Genomic DNA, 12517 nt, shown 5'->3' with positions numbered 1-12517 from the left:
AAGTATATTTGTAGATGGAAAGAAATTAAAATTTATTCTGATAATAGTTTTATCAATCTACTGTATTATTATCACTATTATTATTAATCTAAATGGATATTTTTACTTGGGGAGAAAGGTAGAAAGGAAAGTTACTAATTGTAGATTTGACGATTATAATACCATAGTACTACCTCACTCTGTATGTAAGAAGCTGTTTTAGGATGATGATAATCCTATTTTGGGTCTGTAAACCATTACAGTAAGATGATGATGTTATGTTTATGTTTATTTGTTTCTGATAACGTCTGATATCATTTTGTTTTGTTTGTATGATCGGATTGATCCAATAAAACACTATAAACTAAAAAAAAACACATCATGTGATCTGGACACTATACTTCTGTTGATACAGCCCAAAATTGCATTTGCCTTTTTAGTCACTGCATCACACTGTTGACTCATGTTCAGTGTATGACTCACTAAGACCCCTAGATCCTTTTCGCACACACTACTGCTAAGACAAGTCTCCCCAATCCTTTGCACACACACACACACACTTATGTCATATCTATGCATGTCATGTTTATATGCCTTGCACTTTATACATCACTTATATACAACTGTCAAAAGTAAAAAAGAAGTTAATTACAATGGGGGCAAGACAGATTTGTTTTTAATGGGGAAGAAATGAAAGTGAATTTGAATATGAATCCCACCAACCAGTTTTGGAAATTTAGTCCCTTCCCATTAAGCACTTAAAATAGTTTGCAATACATAGGAATCCAGCAGCAGGTTAACATACATCATAGGGACGGTGGCTCAGTGGTAGAGCATCTGCTTGGGAAGCAGAAGGTCCCAGGTTCAATCCCCGGCATCTCCAAAAAAGGGTCCAGGCAAATAGGTGTGAAAAACCTCAGCTTGAGACCCTGGAGAGCCGCTGCCAGTCTGAGAAGACAATACTGACTTTGATGGACCGAGGGTCTGATTCAGTGTAAGGCGGCTTCATATGTTCATATATGTTTATCAGAAATGACAATAATAAAACCAGCAGTAAAATATTAAAGTCTTTCTTCCCCCAGTAGTATGGGAGAGCTAGGATGGCCTAGGAATCTTCTAAATGTCTACCCGAATTCCCCCCAGAGAAGGGATACTAATAAATACTTTTCCTAGATTTCTTCAGAATGCAAACAACTCTTTTTCATTTAGTTTAAAAAAAAAAAAGGATTCTAACTCATGGTGAAAATCCTGAGACCACAGCTGCAAAGAACTGAGAAGTCAGACTGAAGGGAGGAATATCTTTTATTGGTATCAATTCCATGTTCACATAGAGTCCCTCTTTCTCCACGATCCTTGTTTCCCTGAAGTATGATGAATCATGTGTTGGGTTATAATTCATTACGGAAATTTATGAGACTACACATCTTGCACATGGAAGAGCATTAAGGGTAAGTACCCTGCCATTATGGAAGATTTGGTAATGCACTTAATTTTCCCCTTAACCTCCCTGAAGTCTGTTTTCTTGACAGTCTTCCATCCTAAAAGCACAATAGTGTTACAGTTCTCTTTCCTCCTTTGCAAATTTGGTTTCTGAAATCCCTCTAGTGTTAATGATTTAACGGCCCTTTCAAATTACGCTGCAGAGGTTGGCTGCAGTGCAGATGGCATGGAGTGAGCATGCGGTTGCCAGCAGATTGAGCTATTTTAAATGGCTTAATGAGCATCACATTAAAATAAATATCTTGGATTTTACATGCAGTCTGATTCAGCGTTCAGTTCCTTAGAGAGAATCTGCATAAAAGGATCTTGCTGCCATCATGCATGTGTGTGTGTATGAAAAGTGCCATCAAGTCATGGCTGACTTACAGCGACCCCAGCAAGGGGCTTTCAAGGCAAGGGAGGAGCAGAGGTGGTTGACCATTGTCTCACCCTGCAGAGTCTTCCTTGGTGGGTGGCCTCCCATCCAAGTACTGACCCTGCTTAGCTTCTTGAGATTTGACAAGATCAGGCTATACCGTGCCACCTTCACTCCTGCACTCATGCTTTCAGGCACTTTTAGGATTTCTTTTTATTTGTTAATTTGCAATTGGTTCTTTAAATTCTTTGTGTGTGTGCTTTATTTATTTGATTTATATCTCACCCTCCCCGCCGAAGCAGGCTCAGGGAGGCTTTACTAATGTTCCATAAAGGTGGTGTTCCATAAATGAGTGTATCAGTAATGTTAAGAAGGAGAAAACAATACAAATTTCAGGAGCTACGAGCTGCAGCGAATGGCAGGTCTGTTCAATAAAACTAGGATTCCAAGTATCCACTCTGGAAAAAACAACAGGCAATTTGCAATCTGAGAAAATTTGGAATTTAAAAGGCCATAGGAAAATTTGGATGGGATGAACTTTGGAATGATTTCTAGTTGTATCAGGATAACAGAAGCAAGAAATGCATGGGGATATTCCTGGAAATGTTTGTGACAATCTTAAATAAATATTGCCCTAAAATCCAATGGGTTTTGCTTTCTAAGGACATGGTGTGTTTTTCAAAAAAGTGCCCTGATGAATTATGTGGCACTAAGACCTCAGTTAGAAAAACACAAACAGCCTGTTAAATATATTTCTACTCCCATGGCGTCATTTGTGGCTGACAGAGTCAGATATGAGTGAAAGGTTCACTTACTGCCATCTATTTATAGACCAACCTCTTAGCTGGTGCCACACTGGCCAGGCGGGGTGGGGGGTGGGTGGACCCTGAATTTTGCTTGTCTCTTACAAATCAGGGTTATGACCTTGTAAAAATGTGCAGTTTGGTTATGGTTCTGCCCATTTAAACGGAATCAGGAGTTAGGCACTTAGTTTGGTTTTAGTGTACCCAAGTCATTAGTGCTAAATAAAGAACAAATAATTATCTCGTCCTGCTTTAAAATAAAATTGTAGTGGATTGTTGGGGTTAATTTCTACAACCAAGTGTTAGGTCTCAGTTATTTTTTTTAATCTACTGAAGTGCAGCAATTACAAAGCTGCCAGTTTGTGGCATTTCCTGTCTCATCACAGCCTGACTCCTATTAAGAAGCAGCTTGAAGGATCAGAATAGAAATGCATCTAATCCAATATTTAACTTCCAGCACTGGCCAATGAAGAAAGCTGTAGACGAAGCTCATATGCAGGGCTTGCTACTTCATTTCTGCTGTTTCCTATTTGCTAGTTCCTCCCAGCATCTGATCATGAGGTGTACCAACTTTAAACAGGGCCGACTCTGCCACTAGACAAACTAGGTGATTGCCCTTGGTGCTGGCCTTCTGGGGGTATCAAATTAGACACCCCCCGTGTGACTCCAGGACATTATCAGTGCTTGGGGGGGGGGCACCAGTAGTTAGCCTTGCCTAGGGTGCCAGAAAGTCTAGGGCCGGCCATGACTTTAAACTAGGGCTGGAATTACAAGTGATCTTCTGGAATCTTCTGGAATTACAAACTAAAGAAAACAGTTCTCCTGGAGAAAATGGAAGCTTTGGAGGCAGAGTCTATGGCACTATACCCTCCTGAAGCTTTCCCATCCCCAAACCATGCTCTTCCCAGGCTCCGCCCCCCCTCCCCCAATAATCTCCAGAAGCTTCCCAACCCAGAGCTGGCAACCCTACTTTGAACATAGAGGAGTGTTTTGTTTTTGCAACTTTCCTACTGGTACACAACTACCAACAGAACATGGGACTAGACAGACATGATTACATAAAACAATTAGGGTTGCCAACTCCAGGTTGGGAAATTCCTGGAGTTTTGGTGGAGCATGGGGTTTGGGGAGGGACCTCAGCAGGATATAATAACTAAAAACAATGTAACAATATAGCAACAAGCCATTAAAAAGCAAACCACTGGACACAAAACAGGGTAAAAATTTTCATGAACCAGAAACAGATGAAATTAAAAACTGGCAAAATAAAAAACTTGGCAAAAAGATGTATTTGGGCCTGGTGCCTCAAAGAAAGGCACCATGTGAGCATTAAGGAGAAGGGCATTCCAAAGGCAAGGTGCCACCACAGAAAATGCCCTTTCCTTAGCCACCACCTACATTATCTCTGAAGGCAGATGCATGGAAAGTAAGGCTTGAGAAGCAGATCTTAACTGGTGGCCTGGATAGTGCAGGGGGACATAATTCTGCATGTTCCCTGGCGGCTGGCCCATTACTGTTTAGGGCCTTAAAAGTCCTAAACCAGCACCTTGAATTGTGCCTAGAAACAGATGGGTAACCAATGCAGAACTTTCAGCACACAGGTGATACAGTCCCTATAACCAAGTCCTAACAATAGCCTGACCACTGCATTTTGGACCAACCAAACATTTCAAAATGTTTTCAAAGGCAGCCCCTAGCTCAGGATTGCCAATCCTTAGTTGGGGGCAACGGATACCCTGGTTTGGAGGTCTCCACCTTTTTCAGGGTTAACAGAAAGTGTGTGTGTGGAGAGGTGTTGAATGTCTGCTGGGCACTCCGTTATACCCTATGGAGGCTGGTCACCACAGGATATAATGGAAAATCAATCTGTGGGTAACTGGGGCTCTGGGGGACTGTTTTTGAGTAGAGGCACCACAGTTTCAGCATTATCATCTGGTGCCTCTCCTACCCCCCCCCCCCCCAGATTTAAAAAGTTTGGAAAAGATTGGTGCAGGGGGTCCAATTTTAAGGCCTTTAAAAGAAGGTGCCCCCTTCCTCCATTATTTCCAATAAAGGGAAGGCATTTAAAAGGAGTTGGTTCATTTAAACGTGATAGCCAGAACTCCCTTCAGAGTTCAGTCATGCTTGTCACCCTTGCTCCTGGCTCCACCCCCAAAGTCCCCAGATATTTCCTGAGTCTGACCTGGCAACCCTACCTTAACTTAACAGTAATCTAACTGTAATTACATAGAATGCATCACAGTAATATAACACCTGCTGTTCCAGTTCCCTCTCTTACCTCAGTGGAGCAGCAGGAGCAAAAAGGGACAATGATGATGCTGACATGGCTTCCATCACACCACAGTTTTGTGCAATGTTTTTTCCCCTGGTCTCCACCCTCCAAATGCTCCCAACTGGCAATCCCAGGCAGGGATGTAGAGGCCCAAATTGAACATGGAGTTCATGCAGTAACAAAATCCAGGAAACAACTTCCCTCACTGCAGTTTTTGCATGGGACAACAGCTTTAGGAGGGGGCACGAGCTCTCCTTTCCTCTTTCCCTCCCTGGCACCATTCCAAGTCCATTTGGGCTCTCCTTTATTATTAGGACCCGTTCCCTGCAGCTGCTTAAACTTTACTTTGGCTCAGAGATCCGCTCTGCAATTGTGTTAATAAAGGCCATAGCTCAATGGTAGGGCACATGTTTTGAATGCAGATGGTCTCAAGATCAACCTCTGGCATTTCCCAACTTGTATCTGGGGATGACTTGAGAGTATGAACAGATTCTGCAGCTGGAGTAGATGACAGCACTGGGCACAATGTCTGACCCATGGTAAGGCAACCTAGTATTTTCGTGTATAGCCATGTACTGTATTGTAGATGTTACAGGGAACTGAGAGATATAAAGCAGTAGCAACCATGTGTCACTTCTAACACGTCGTTCAGCTCTGAAAGTGGAAGAAAATAAACACCTCTTTCTAATCATATGGCTTAAGTCTATTCCAGCTGCCATGTGATATTAGATGACAGCCCTTCGAAACCAGAGGGCTGGAAGGAAATGGACAATGAAAGAATGCATCCTGACTAGCTGTTGACATACTGGGTAAATTGGGATTTGATTGGATTACGGCTACAACTGAGCATTCATAAACCTTACAAACATAATAGCATCAGTTTTCAGTAAGTCAATTGAAGTTTTAACATCTACTAATGCTTCGAGATAGCTCACGGACTGCAGCTTTGAACTTGAGTCACTCCAGTGATACAGTGCATTGGCATGGTTGCAAACAGGCCTCTCGTTAAGGGCATCAGACTGCCTTGCAGTGCTTCGGGTGCGAAGAGACAGCGGGAAGCAAAGCAAGTCCATCACAGAAGCGGTGGTCCATCACAGAAGCAAAGTCCATCACAGAAGGAACTCCTTTGCATATTAGGCTACACCCCCCTGATGTAGCCAATCCTTCAAGAGCTTACAGGGCTTTTCTTGCAGGGCCTTCTCTCCTTCTCTTCCATCTACCCATTGTTTCTTAACTTTTACCTGTATAGGTGAGTCAACAGATATGGCAAGAGGGGACCCGGTGACCCTAATGTCACAACATGGGGAAAGTACCCTATACAGTATGAGGGAGGGGGGAACACTCAACTCAAGGATGCTCTTTGCCATGATAGCTCCATATTGGGAGTAAAACATCGCTTCACTCTGCTAGTTCATTTCCTGCCGTTTTGATTGTTTTCTCAGCCAATGTATGCAGTAAATCCCTGTATTCATTTAGTCTGCAAAATCAGAGAGTAGTTTATATCTTGGTTTGCACCAATCAAATACATCTGATGAATGTGAATTCCTAAGTGAATATTTGCTTCAGCCAAATATTCTGATTTGAAACAAACATGCATGAAAGCTTGAAAGTGCACATAAGCCAGGCAAGATATTAATGAGTATTCTCCGGGATGACAAAGCCTTTTGTCTATATCTCATCCTTTCCACTGAACTTTTATACTGAGCCATTATCTAAAAAGTGTATCAAACCACAAATAAGCCTTGTTTACACGGATACTTACAAGGAACTCCATTTGACCATTTTTCCACAGCAAAGAGACAGAACATGATATTAAAGGAAATATAAATCAGGTGAAGGACTTTGACATGCAGGAAGTAGCGAATAATTCATCAATGATTAATAAAGCCAGTTATCAACCAATATTCTAAATGCTTTCGCACTTTATATACATCATCTGGAATAAATATACCTTTGTTCTGCCTTCCCAGAAAAATATTTTACAGCTCTGATCTTTTTTTACAAAACGTACATGTGTTTAGCATTACTATTTTCAAATCAGAGGTTTTTTCTCCCCCTTTGTAAGGCTAATAAAACGTAGTTGAGAATACAAACAGCTAGGAAAATAAGCAGAACACTCCTGAAATCACCAATTGGGCGCAATCCAGGTCGAATCAAAACTTTCTATAGTACATTGCAGAGCAGCATGAAAAATGATTTTCCGTATTTTCTCAGACACAATTCATCACTTTGTGGCATGCGAATCCTTAACACTGTGAAAGGCTGGAGCTGGAACCCGCCTCGGCATTATGCATGCACCGACAAGACATTATTGCAAGACAAGCAAAAGAGCTCTTCCATGTTTTGAAGCTTCTTTCCCCCTTTTTGTTATCGTCTTTCCCCCCCCCCCCACCCCAACCCTGTTTTACGTTTTCTTGATCTCATGCCCAGATCAGCTTGGAAGCCTCTTTGATTGCTGGTTACTATTATTCCTGTCTCAAACGGGGTGGCCATTCCCAGGAATTCTCAACCCAGCCTCTGTTGTATGTAAACTTGTTAACAGTGCATTGAAAGCAAAGCCATTATCATCGTTAATGGTTTCATCAGCAAGAAAAATAATTTGCTTGGCAGGACCGCTGCATGTAAATAGGATGCTTCTCATGAGAGAAACTCAGAAGAAACACAATCTTGTAACTAAAAATGCAAAAAAGGAGAGGGAGAGAGGGTGGGTGGGGTAATTGCGTAAGGGAGATTCATAGCTGGAGAGGATTTCCACTTTTGGAGCTTACTGACTACAAACAAACTCAATGACTGTTGCCCCCTCAAAGTCACGGGCACCCTTTGTTATGTGAACCGTTTGGCTTTCAAGGGAAAGGTTCTTGCTATCACACACAATAAATAATGCACCTTCAATCCGCCTTCAATTCACTTTCCAAGTGAATTTTGCCAGTTCACACAGTAAAAGCCAGTTGGAAAGTGCAGTGAAAGCACATTGAAAGTGCATTATTTAGTGTGTGTGATTGCAGCCTTCCCCATCTCCTTTTTATTTCTATAGTGCAGCTCTGTAGTTACTCGGATTTGGCAAGAGGAATTTAAAAAAAACCTTTTTATTCACAAGGCTCTAGCAAGTTACTACAGTAACGTCTCAAAGATCAGCGCTGGAGCAGCCGCCGAAATCACTTTTGGCTTGGTGTATGAGCATTAGCAGCTTGTAATTCTCAGCTTCAAAGTGGGGTGGACATTTCAGCTTTCTCAGCCTGGAATCAGAGCAGAATTTCTCTTCCTCTCTATAAGTGAGGCTCTCTTGCTGCTACTGTTGGTGGAGGAATGTGGTGGTAGCACCAGAAGTGTGTTGTTGTGTTTAGAGTTGGATCTGAGAGACCCAGGGTGCTCTCACACTTGGAAATTTATGCGATATTATCTCGTGGCCAAAAAACCCACTTGAGTTTGGTCCGTTTTAGAGGGACCAGACACTAGTCATTGAAGCAGCAGGATTTCAGCAGCAGTCCATGGTTGCTCATTCAGACAGTTAGCATGCCTCAACCACGGACCTACTGCAGAAAGGACTAGTCCCTTGGTGTGTGCACTCAAGCAGAGACACGCACAAGCACTCCTGGGAAAGGGGTTGGAGGGGAACCCTGAACACATCGGAAATGGCTTGGCATGATCACACTGCTCTTCCACTTATGAGTCACACCTGGGTGTTCAGATGACCAGCAAATATGTGACCTAAATGTGATTCAGGGGGAAACTACTGGGAAGAACCAGGTGGCTTTTTAATCTGGATAGGAGGAGGCATCTGGAAATGGGTAAGAATGGGTGTGGCTTAGAGGACAGATGAGCTTGTATGATTTAATCCAATTGGGAGGCAGAGCTAGGTCAGGCCAAATCTCTAGTGTGAAAGCCCAGATTCAGCTCCCCAATCTGCCATGGAAGTTTGCTGGGTACTTTGGGCTAGTCACGTAGTCTCAGTCTAACCTACCTCACAGGCTTGCTGTTGTCAGGATCAAATGGAGGAGAGGAGAGCTATGTAAGCTGCTTTGGGTCCCCATTAGGGAGAAAGGTGGGGTATAAATGAAGTAAATTAATACATGGCAGGATAGCCAGCCAGATGAGAGGAAGGAACATTCTCTCTCCCTCTCACTCCTTCCTTTTTCTTTCATCCTTCTCCATCTCAGACACTTCAGAGTGTACTTTGGGAAATGTGACTCCTAATAAACCTGACATCTAATGCTTCTGCTTGTCTCCATGTCACAAGCAGACGAGCAGGTTGGAGTTGGGGCATTCCGGATCCTGTGGTGCTTTTGATGATGTCATACAGAGAGCCAAAGGTTCCAGCCAGTCCAAGTGTTTGGAACTGGGCTCCGCATAACTTGAACTGCTTGTTGATTTCATCAGCCTCATTGCATGGCACCCATCACTAACTCGTTTTCTGTTTTCAAAGAAATTGCAAGCAGATAGATGGCCTAGCCCTTTCAGGACAGGACCACCTCATCCTTTTTTCACTTTTGCTCATTAAGAATTAATGACACTCTATTGACAGATATTTAAATACTAGTAGTCAAAGATATTAGTGATCTATTGTTCAGCTTTAAGTTTGAGATTCTTAGAATGTCACTTAACAGATAAGCTCCCATCCACCTTTTAAAAATGCTGTGATCCTCCTCCATGGAAGGTGATAAGCCACAACTAGTCTGGTTTCACTAGGGCTTTATCTCTAGTAAGTGTCGAACTCATTTGTTATGAGGGCCGGATCTGTCATAAATGAGACCTTGATGGGCCGGGCCATGTTGGGTTGGGTGGAGCCATGTTGGGCTGGGCCAGTTGGGCCAGGTTATGTGTGTACTTATTTATTTATTTTATTTATTACTTTACATTTATATCCCGCCCTCTCCGCAAGCGGACTCAGGGCGGCTTACAATATCATAAAAACAATCAATTCCATAAAACATATAAAACCATAATACACTTATCAGTTTAAAACTATTTGCGCTGTCTCAATCCAGTCTGGCGGTATTGGGTTCTGACTATGATCGCCAGCTTCTGTAGGATGTCCGGTGGCAGCCCATTTTCAATCAACCAGAAAAGCCTGTCTAAACAGTTCGGTCTTACAGGCCCTGCGGAACGCAGACAAATCCCGCAGGGCCCTTATAGCTTCTGGGAGGGTGTTCCAAAGTTCTGGTGCTGCCACCGAGAAAGCCCTAGATCTTGTTGCGTATAGCCTGGCTTCTTTTGGGCCAGGGGCAGACAGCAGATTTTTTGTCCCTGATCGCAGTGCTCTCTGGGGGATATATGGGGAAAGGCGGTCCCGTAGATAGGCAGGTCCCTGACCATAAAGGGCTTTAAAGGTTAGTACCGACCTTTAAGATTAGGTAGCAGAGATATAAACTTTATAAAGGACACACACACAATTAATATATATTTTAAAAAAGATTAAAACATTAGCACTTGTTGGTCTTAAAGGTGCTTTCTTTGTAGCTCTCCCATGGGATCCAGGGAACTGGGCAAAGGAAGCTCTGGCTCTTTCCTGCCTTCCCCAGGGAACCAGGAGGGGTAGGAGCCTCAGCCAATAGAAGGAAGACAGACTTGGTTTAGTAGCTCTGTTGTGTGATTGAGAGAGCTTGGAAAAACAAACTCTTCCTTCCCCCTTCCTCCCCAAGAGAGAAGCCTCAGCGAATTGAAGAAATAGAGGTTTTGCTCTGTAGCTCCTGTGTGATTGAGCAAGTCTTGCAAAGCAAGCTGTGATGAAGAAGGAAGCAAAAGAGAGGGAGAAGGAAGCAGGTGACAGCCAGTTACTCACTGGCATGATAAGAGCCATCTGGGGGGCGGCCTGATTCGGCCCCCGGGCCGCATGTTTGACACCCCTAGTCTATTGTGTTCTGCTTGCGCTGGCCTAGGCTAGTATGATATCATTAGATCTCTAAACAAGTCACCCCTAGTTAGTACTTGGATGGGAGACCACTGGAAAAGTCCACGGTTGCTACACAGAGGGAGCCAATGGCAAACACCTTTAAATGTCTCTTGCACTGAAAACCCTATGGGGTCTTCATAACAGCTCTATCTCAGTACTTTCCACCATCAAGTGTCCAGAGGATTATAGCCTCAGCAGTGATTAACATTAACTAAATTAAAGACATAGTGCAACGTAGAGGGCCATGGTCCATTTTTAACTTTCTTTACCCAAAGATGGATAGGATGTCTCAAGGCATCATGACATCATGCATAAGAGCTTCATGGATTTTGAATTTGAAATTGTACTAGACATATAAAATTCTACACAAGAAAGACAGGGATCACATATTCAGTCTATCAGATTCTACTGTTACAACTGGAACATCACTTCAGCTGATACAAAATTAAGCTGGGGGGGGGGAGTAAGTGCTCCAGACATTAGATCACTACCTTTTAAGTGAAAAAAAAGACTTAAACTTTATATTGTCTCAGTCTTATATTTCCATCTTGAGATATGTTAATCTCTTGTAATTTTTTTAGCATTATTTCCCAATGTTACTAAAATAGACTTTAGATTGCTAAAATGTTTCCATGCATAAAGAAAGCAAGTAGGTTTTCCTACCTCTTACCCAAAGAGATTAAATTTTGTAAATCCAGAACAGTAAACTGCTAAGGCCAAGCATATATGCAGTGGGTTGGATCCAGACTGATAATTTCAAACATTTCTACCTTCCCACTGCAGACTCCCTCATATCATTCCTTGGGGCCCCTATTGGTGGGCTCAGTGGAGAAAACAGGCAGGTAAGTCCCATTCTGCTGATGAAAATTGTAGTCTGGATCAACCCAATGAGTGGGATTAAAATGCTGTGATACTAATGAATAACAGCCCATAAATCCTTTTTGTTTGAATAAGTTTCTCTAGAATATTATATATGTAACATAGCAGACACTCCACATTCTCATATGCACAATATGAGTTGGATCCATAGACCTGCTCACCACCCCTGAAGGTTGTTTTTGAATGAGAGGGATTTTCATCAATTACCCCTCCTCAATGCAGACTCCCATATCACCCGCCACATTGTTCCACAGCAGGGGTCCCCAACTTTTTCCAGCTTGTGAGCACCTTCCAAATTGTTACTCAGGGTGGTAGGCACAACCAAAAAATGGCTACTTCAAGAGGAAGAGCCAACTGGAATAGTAACTCTTCAACATTTTATTGAGATGCTCTGTCTAACAGGATGCCTTTTAAAATGAATATATTGTTTTAAACTATTTTCTTGCAAATACACTACTTATCAGAAGCTCCACTTTTTGAAACTCTTGGTGGGCACTATGATGCCCTTGGGAATTATATTGGGGATCCCTGTTCCACAGGATCCCCTGGATCCTGGAATAAGTTCTTCAAAGAATATAGGAACTATAGTTGGAAAAACTGATGGAAGACATCCACAAATGACACTCAACTTACAGTTCTTTGGCTCCAGCCTGAAATGTATATTTTATTTATGTACATGCATAAGCAGGCATTTAGACAGCAAGAATACTGAATCTATATAAGGTAACTTAATATGTCTTCATGTTCCATCTGCTGAAATGATCTTGCAATCTTTATATTTATACTCCTAGAAGGTTTACAGTGAAGATACATGCACACAGTGAACAGAAGTCAGTGGC

General features: G+C 42.4%; 1 protein-coding gene across 1 annotated transcript in view; it reads right to left on the bottom strand.

Moving 5' to 3' along the window:
* Positions 1–12517, bottom strand: part of ANGPT1 (angiopoietin 1) — a 199739-nt gene that overhangs the window by 25917 nt on the left and 161305 nt on the right. The window lies entirely within an intron of this gene.

The sequence above is a fragment of the Heteronotia binoei genome, chromosome 7 (genome assembly GCF_032191835.1).
Source record: "Heteronotia binoei isolate CCM8104 ecotype False Entrance Well chromosome 7, APGP_CSIRO_Hbin_v1, whole genome shotgun sequence".
NCBI lineage: Eukaryota > Metazoa > Chordata > Lepidosauria > Squamata > Gekkonidae > Heteronotia > Heteronotia binoei.
This window is presented reverse-complemented; position numbering and strand designations above follow the sequence as displayed.